We start from the raw sequence: 8,600 nt of genomic DNA on the forward strand, positions 1-8,600 counted from the left end.
GATGACAGTTAAGTCTCAGATAGGTTCTAATATCAGAGTGTAGTTTTTATGTTTATATAGGTAGGCAGATAGGTCGTATTGAATATATGTAAGCCCTCGATACGCATTTCAAGTATCTAAGTAAGTATCCACCGAGTGACGGTATTTTATCTCCGCCACTAGAGGTGGCAAACTATCTATAGTCACACCATCGATAGTTTTCATAATTTCTGGAAAGACTATCGATACCATCGCGATAGTATCATTATTGTCAGAATATCAATCGTTTAGAAAATTTCCGGAAAACTATCGATACTATCGCGATATTATCGTTAAAAAAGTTAATTAATAAAGTGTTAATGATAATTTTGAAAATAATTTTATTCAGCTGACTGTATGTGAACACCAAGAAGCAGTAGCTCAATTAAAAGGTAAATTGACTCAATTAAATTTTCGTATGCACTCAATATAAGCGACAAACTTTATTTGCGTTTATGAATAGTTGTCGATAAAATCAAAATTTATTGTTTTTAAATGGAAGTTATCGATTCCTGTTTTTTTATACGTTAAGCTTACTAGTAGACATATGTGTGTAAAAACAAACTGGGGGTATTCTCAAAGTCTTGCAAGGCTCTCTCACGGTAGACAGAAAAACGCCTAAAATTGCACAAAATTTATTATTTTCACGAAACGAATTTTCGCGGGGAAATTACTGCGCTTCGAATATTCCATAGAAAGGATAGTAATGGAATTAACTATGTATGTAAAGTAACTATCGATAGTTTTTTTTTAAACATCGAGAGTGTTGGAAAATTAAAATTATCGATACCTACTATCGATAGTACCGTCGATAGTTTTGCACCGCTATCCGCCACCGGTTATGTAGTATGAAAACAAAACTTTTGATAACAGTAAAACAAGCGTTCATTGCCTAATAATACCGAAAAGAAAATGTACTAACGCACAACCCATTTGCTTCGAGGCGCTCTTCTGAAAAAGTAGTAAAACTGAAAGAATTGGCTGCGGGTAGTGCCACATTAGTTATTGTTATTGAAAATTAATTGGATTCCAGTGTTGAAACCATGACGATGATAGTGCCAATGCCATATGTACGCGCTGCCATGGCTGGCTTTTCGCCCTTTTCTTGATATGCGCCGACAAAAAGAGGCTACGAAAGTTGAACAAAGTACTGATTTGAAAAGTGCGTACGTTTTTATCTATGAGTTTTGTAATTCCTTTGCTTGTTTTTCTTTACGAAATATACAGAAATAATGCGTTTTTAATTACCACCAATTGGTGTCAATTTAAAGTCAACTAGCCTTAAAATATTACCAATATTTCGTATAGTTTAAGAAATATTCGATAACTTTTAATTTATTTATTAGCTAGGAAAAGTAGTTGGCGCACATACATACATACATATCGCACACCGTCTTCAAAAGAGGCACAACTAAAAAATTTGGCACTTTTGAAATTATGCGCTAAAATGTACATACACAGAGCTTTTATTTATCTTTCAGCAAAAGCTGTAGCAATTTTTTTTTTTTATAATTTTTTAAAGAAAAACCTAAGGCAAAGTCTCAATTGCCCTTATTACGTAATTATTAGTAATAGGTGCTTGTTGGAAAGTGTACGCTACAAATTGTATTGATGAATGCTTTGACCTCACAAAAGGTTGTTTGTGCAATAGCTCTTTTATATACATACATACATAAAAACATGTATTATTTTTTATTATTAAAACAATGATGACTGATTATGAGTAAGTTCCCATTAAAATACTACCAGCTTCATTATAATATTAGCGTATAAATGAATATTAAAATTAAAATAAATATATGTCTGCATGTGCATTTGTTTGTACTCATTAGGGTGTACCTTGGAAATAGTTGAAATATGTGTAAGCGCCAATCTAATTATTATTAGTTGCGATAGAAGCCTCCTATTCAGTGTCTTTTTTAATTTGACCTTCAAAGGACCGAGATATTGACCTCGTGAGACCAAACTGACCCTGTATTCGGGTTCAGGAAATTTTTCGGGAGACTGGTCGGAAAATGGTGACTTAGTACCGAATTGTTATTTTTTTATAAGCACCACATAACGTTCGATTCTACATATAAATACCTAACTTTTCACATCTTAAAACAAATGATAGCTCTCCATCATTTGAATGGTCGCAGCGAATAACGTTGTAAGCGACAATTTTCTTAACACTAAATAGTTTCTTTAACTTTAAAGATATTAATGAACATATATATATATATTTCATACTGAAAGAGTAAGTTTCTGGAATACTTCTATTCCGAAAAAGTAGAAAACCAAATCAAATGAGCTTTTTTATGTGCGTTATTATACACATTTTCTTTTAATTTCTGCAAAATTATAATCTTGTCGCTTAACGTTGTAAACGTTATTCGCGGCGAACATCGTTTGTTGGCAGAGCCGCATGCGTTTTGATGTGGAATGACCCATATCGTCGTTTAAAGTACAAAACCGCGTATCGTGATTATGCAAAACCGCATTGGCTGCCAAAACTTGGATTTGCTCACACAAGCTCTTGGCTCAAGCCTTATCCATCCATTCGTCCTGAAATATTCTAGGCAGATATGCGATTTCTTTATAAAAAAGAGAACCATTTTGAAATATGAGTGTTTTTAGACTCTAGAAAATAATTTCTACAACTTCACATACGCGGTTTTGCATTTTGTTGGTACGCGGGTTTGCACTTTAAACGACGATTTGTATGTATGCACATCGTCACCTGAAATGCAAATTAACGTAACAACATCGCAGTGTTGCCACTTTGCGAATAATTCCTCAAAACGTGAGGAATTTCAGTATTTTTTGAGGATTTTTATTTTGAGAAATTTTCTCTCGATATATTTGCAGATAACAAATGCAACCATGTTTTACACAAGAGAGTTGTTAAATCGCTCTGCAAATTTTTGAACAAAAAACTTTCCGAAATTTTATATAAAGAGTGAAATACACCACACAATCGGCTTGTCAAAAAATTCTTCAAACCTACTTTTCCCATTTCACCATACACCATGCAAACATGACGTCAATATGGCGACCAGCAAATCAAAAAATTTTTATTTTTATTCACATTTCCCTCAAACTGCTTGTCAAACCTTCAAACACCCCCATACACAACATAAATAGCCTTGGCTGGTCAAGCCGCTTGTGTGGTGTTTTTCGCTCTTAAGCACATTTGCATTTGCTGCTATATATTTAAAATGTCTTCGAAAATTTTTTTCATTCCATCGTTATATTTTCATCTTATATATTTTGAACTTGCAAAGTCTCCTCGGTAATGAATGGAGAGAACACGCATTGTTCGATCATAAGGATACTCATATTGATACTTCATTAGATCCAGAAAATAAAAGATTCTTCAGGTTCATATAAGTTTCCCAATTAAAACAAAAAAAAATTATATCTGCATTACTAATACAGCCCTTTTCTAATGCTTCAGTAGAATGTATACTAGGTAGTTTAAAAATGTTTAGGCCGGACTTGAGGACCAGATTGAGCACTGATATAGTTGCAGCAATATTATATACAAACCAAGGCATAAAAAACAATAGTGGTACTTTGTTTGAAGCGCAAGTACAAATGTACCAATTGAATTGGAGAATGTAATTAATTTTTATACTAAGTAAGAAAATTTTGAGTAATTTGTTCGCATTTTGAGGATTTTTTATTTGTTTTTGAGGAATTGAGTAATTTTTTTTGTGGCAACACTGCAACATCGTCACTGAAATGGAAAAGGTCGTGAATAACTTTTTTTTTCATAAAACGATGTGGGGAGTTGTAATTCGATGAAATCCATCATAGCAATCAAAAAGTGAATTTTGATTTTTTATAAGTTACGACTTTTTGCGTTGATATTTGGCAATTTTTTTTAGTGGAAGGTGTTGCTCATCTCCATCCAAAATATAATTGTCGAACATAAGTACTTTGTATGGAAGAACCTGAGTGAGAAAAAATTGCCAAAAATCAACGCGATTTTTTAGTATGCAAATTTATTGAATTTTCCTGAGTTTTGCACAAAGTTTAGAGATTTAGATTTTATGTTTTTTTTGGTCTAGGACGAACTATATTTTTATAAAAAATTATCGAAAATTAATTAGAATAAAAAACTTTGCGGATATTGCGGAAAATTCTCTGTGCCAATACTTTTGTCCGGCACTGTATATCCATACATACATACATATGTATAATTTCCTTATGAAAATAAGATAAGATAATTTGCATTTCACACATTTAAACTTTAAAGTAAAATTTGCCAGCTCCAGTTGCATTGGAAATACTTACTACATACGTATGTCTGTATGTATGTATTTTACGAATGCGTCAACCAATGACAATTACAATAACGAATGTAAGAATACAAGCGTATATACAGATATATATTTAGTTCTATAAATTTGTTAGATTCAACAACGTTCGCTTTTCGTCTATTTATTTTTGTACTACGCAAATTAGCATCAAATCGCACTTAAACCAAAAAGACAATAATAAAGCAGAAACAAAAGCATGAGGTAAAACTTAGCATACCTGGTTTGTACGCGAATGAGTTCGTACATACATACATACATATACATATACGTATGTATGTATGTTTATTTGTATTCACTTCATTAGCTTGGCAAATATTTGAAGATCGCTGACATCAGACCCCATTTCTTTGGTGGCGTTTGATCAAGAAGCAGGGAGGAGTAGGAAAGGGATTTTATTTAATGGAGTGCAAATGAACTCCATATGATCACATACATATGTACATTCTTATGCATACTATTTCCATACAGTAGATAACCTCGTTGGAGGCTCATTTGCCACTCGATCAGCTTGTTGATCTCAGTAGCTGTAGAGCGGTCGTATTGCTTTAGCAGCGAATTGGCCGCATTGTTTTTGCGTACATTGAAAATTATTCTGCGCATACAAAAGTAGGTATGCAATTTACTCATTGCTCAAATGATGGCCCATTTTCATTTTTCATATGCAAAACACGTTGGAAATCTTCGGCACGAAAGTGTAATTCAGCGCTGATCGTGCTGGGGCCACGAAACAAGTTTGCTAGAACGCAAACAAACTGTGCCCCGAAAAATGTGGACAAATGTGCAAATAGAAGTAAGAAACAATAAGAGAGAGGTGTCAGAAGAGGCACGTATGTACATGTGTATGTACGTAAAACTATAGAGTGATCGCGATCCACTAAGAAAGTTACGAAGGCATTTGGTACATTGAGGTACTTAAATATTTCGCTTCAACATCAAATCAAACAATGTGAAACCAAAGTTTTACCACGTTTTATGTTTTCTCAGCCCTAAAACTTACCATCTGTGACTATATCAGTTTGGATAATAATGCCCTTACAAGGGGATATTTTAAAATATTTGGTAATGCTTCACTGTATATAACTGAAATTTTTTAAGTATGATCTACTCTAAATTTGTTTTCCAGCTCCGAGTTACTGGTGGTGATCGTCAATGACTGCATTTGTTGTTCTTTAATCCGCATTTCCTTCACTCCCTCTCTTCGATAATCAGGTACAGTGTAGCAGTTTAATGGAAAAAGGATGCGTCTGCACTTTTCAGCTCTTTTTGATCTAAAGTTATATTAGGTACGAACATTCATAAGGAAGCAAATTTTTACATCCGATTTCCTAAGCCTCAACCCCTACGTCGATACTACTAAAGTCGAAGATATCACATATAAATGTTAGCCCCGATTGGAGTCGGTTAAGGCGTGGCGCACAGGGGTCAAAATTCAGATTACCCTATGAAGACGTCTTAACCGACTCCAATCAGGACCAAAATTTGTATGTGATATCTTCGACTTTAGTAGTATCGATTTTGAGTATTAAATGAAAAAATGTTTTTTTAATTTTTTCAGTCTCCATGGAGCATCAGGCCTTGGACCCCATTGCGACACGCCTTAACCGACTCCAATCGGGACCGAAATTTGTATGGTATTATTATCTGTGACCCCAGTATTACCGATTGAAGAGGTGAGATTGAAAAAAATCGATAATGCATCTATGTCGTTTCAATCAAAAAGGGTTAAATTATCTATTTTACTATTTTAATTTCAGTATCTCAGTTATATGTTTGAGACCAATTGGAGAATCACCTAGGAGGTCAAGTTGAGGACCAGCTTTTTCTCAACTTGAGAAACAGTCTTTTTTTCATACAAAGAAAAACTCCCGTTTTGTTGAGAACGCTTTAAGTGCGGGTGCCCTTCGTTCTATCGAAGAAATTTGGCGAACTGTGAAGCCCCATTGTATGTTAGATTTATTTATGTAGTACAAAGAATGCCGAAAGATTGATCTTAATGCCGTAAGAACGCCCTAATAGCCTCAAAGCGCTCGGGATATGCTATTCTGGGCGAGCTTGGACATTCACTAAACATAAAAAAAGTGTCTTGGTTCTGTTATATTTTCCATTCAACTGTCAGCTTGGCTTCTGCTGCTTACATTGGACAATTCGTCGTTTGTGGTTCGTCGTTACGCTTTTTGATTATCGATTTCATTCTTTTGTAAATTTATTAGTTTCTCGAGCGAAGCACAACAAAATATGGGTGGCATTGGCATGCAAAACAATTTATGTGCCCCAAGCGTGCCAGCGTGCAGAAAAGAAGAGGAGAATAATGAATAGCGAAGAGATGAATGAACAAGCAGAAAGCCGTGAAGTGGAAAGTAATTGAAGGGCTTTTTTTTTGCGCTCTCTCTCTATAAACCAGAATAACAGTAAAGAATACTTTTCTTTTTGTTCGTAATGTAGTAATTCAATCCAAGATCGCAATATGTACGAAGAAGACAATCCAAAGTGCATTTATTTGAATAGAAACCAAGAAACGGAAGCACGAAACAATAAATTGCAATAACGGATGGCTAGAAATGCGAGATTTCATTCAGCTAACTTTGCTACGAACAATTTTTCCTTCCACATCGAAACGAAGGCATCACCACCCGCAATTGTCTGTTATGCTCGAGACTAACCACTACACCTACATACATATGTACGAATGAGCGCAGTTATCAATTAACCAGTTCCAAGTATGTACCCTCTTCAGCCAAATAGTAAACATCTCATCAAAAGGTCAAACACTGATTGGCAGCTGAATGCCCTCCCAACAGCCGTGGCATCGTTTATACAAAGTTGAAAAACTAAGCGCGCCTCCAACAACAACAAAGAGGCCAAGTGATCATGGATCACCTTCATAGAACACGCCGCAAAATAATTCGATTAATCATTCGAGTGCTCAGGTTTCCGAGTAGTTTGTCTACACTTTTTTCATTTGAAAAAAAAAAATTAATTTTCAACAGCAACTGGGCAGAGATCAGCAGCAATGCCGCCGTCACTCGCTTACTCGCTGATGCTGATTTGTAAATACACCTCAGCGTAAATTAAACAGAAAATCTTAATTAATAATTCCGTTGTGCGGCGAACAAACGGCCAGCAAGCAGGCGGACGAGCAGAGGCGCACACGGTAGGCTGCGATCATCAACATCACCCATGCGAAAAAGTGCGATTAAAAATGGTTGGGTATCAGATTATTTGGCTTGGCTTGAAATTTGGCCCCTGCCACATATCGAATGAACAAGGCTAGTTTCGCAGTATGGAATCGGGGCTATTTTAATTAATTTTTTGATATTTTTTTTTTTTAGTTGATTGTTGAATCGCTTTATTATAAACGATCTGCAAGTACATACATATGTATGTATGTAAATATATGTAAATATTTTTCCAATTGCAACAAATTTGTGTTGGCTCGAAAACTCTTAAATGGAAACAATAAACACAGATGTGAATTAATAAAACATTCTGAGCCGAGCCGAGCCGAGCCGCGCTGAGTTTATTTAATTAACATACGAGACGGCAAAATTGCACTTTGGAGACAAAAAAGCAATTTGCGAATCAAATTTATATGTGAATTTTTGATTTCGGTTTGCAATCTCGTGTAAATGACTCATGGCCAATTTTGGTTAAGTTTGCTTTAGGTGTGCAATTGAATGAAATGGAATCGAAATTTTACGAGATAATTTGCCCAACTGTTGTGCGAAAAAATGCTGTCTGGGATTTAGAGTGCAAATGAGCCATTTTTGCGTCGAGACCATTAAACGTATATTCGTTAGTGAAAATAAAATACTTTAATGAGCTTTTATTTTTATGAGTTCAATGGTGGATGACTAATAATTAGCTTTAAAATTTATTAAATAAGTAATATAAATATTACATTCAGCAAGCTGGTATTAATTGAATCATACAAAGTACTAAGCGAGTTTACATTGTTGTTGTATGATTTATTATATTTTTTTTATTAAAAAGTTAACCTTTGTAAATATTATTGAAATTTGCGCACGATTTTAATAGAAAATGCTGCCAGCAGTTATTTCCACCAATTTTTCTTTTTGTCCGTTGGTTATAGGCAATAATTGCTTCATGTCAGAGATAGCGAAGTAATTATAGAAAATTACTTTTTTTGCTGACTTGTTGATTTCCCCAACGAAATGCGCTGCACTACTTACTTCGTTTTTGCAGTCCTTGAATCAATACTAAATGACTCGAGTATCAATGTGTGTCACTCAAAGTGTTGTAAATAGATTAAAAAAA

General features: G+C 34.6%; 1 long non-coding RNA gene across 1 annotated transcript; it reads left to right on the top strand.

Annotated features, from left to right (window-relative positions):
- Positions 1–5,883: 5,883 nt before the first annotated feature.
- LOC118747481 lies at positions 5,884–7,747 on the top strand. Its single transcript, XR_004993963.1, has 2 exons — positions 5,884–5,995; positions 6,080–7,747. It is a non-coding gene; the product is annotated as an uncharacterized LOC118747481 (long non-coding RNA).
- Positions 7,748–8,600: the final 853 nt, after the last annotated feature.

Source organism: Rhagoletis pomonella, unplaced genomic scaffold (genome assembly GCF_013731165.1).
Source record: "Rhagoletis pomonella isolate Grant_MI unplaced genomic scaffold, Rhpom_1.0 Rhpom_scaffold_00012, whole genome shotgun sequence".
In the NCBI taxonomy this organism is placed as follows: Eukaryota; Metazoa; Arthropoda; class Insecta; order Diptera; family Tephritidae; genus Rhagoletis; species Rhagoletis pomonella.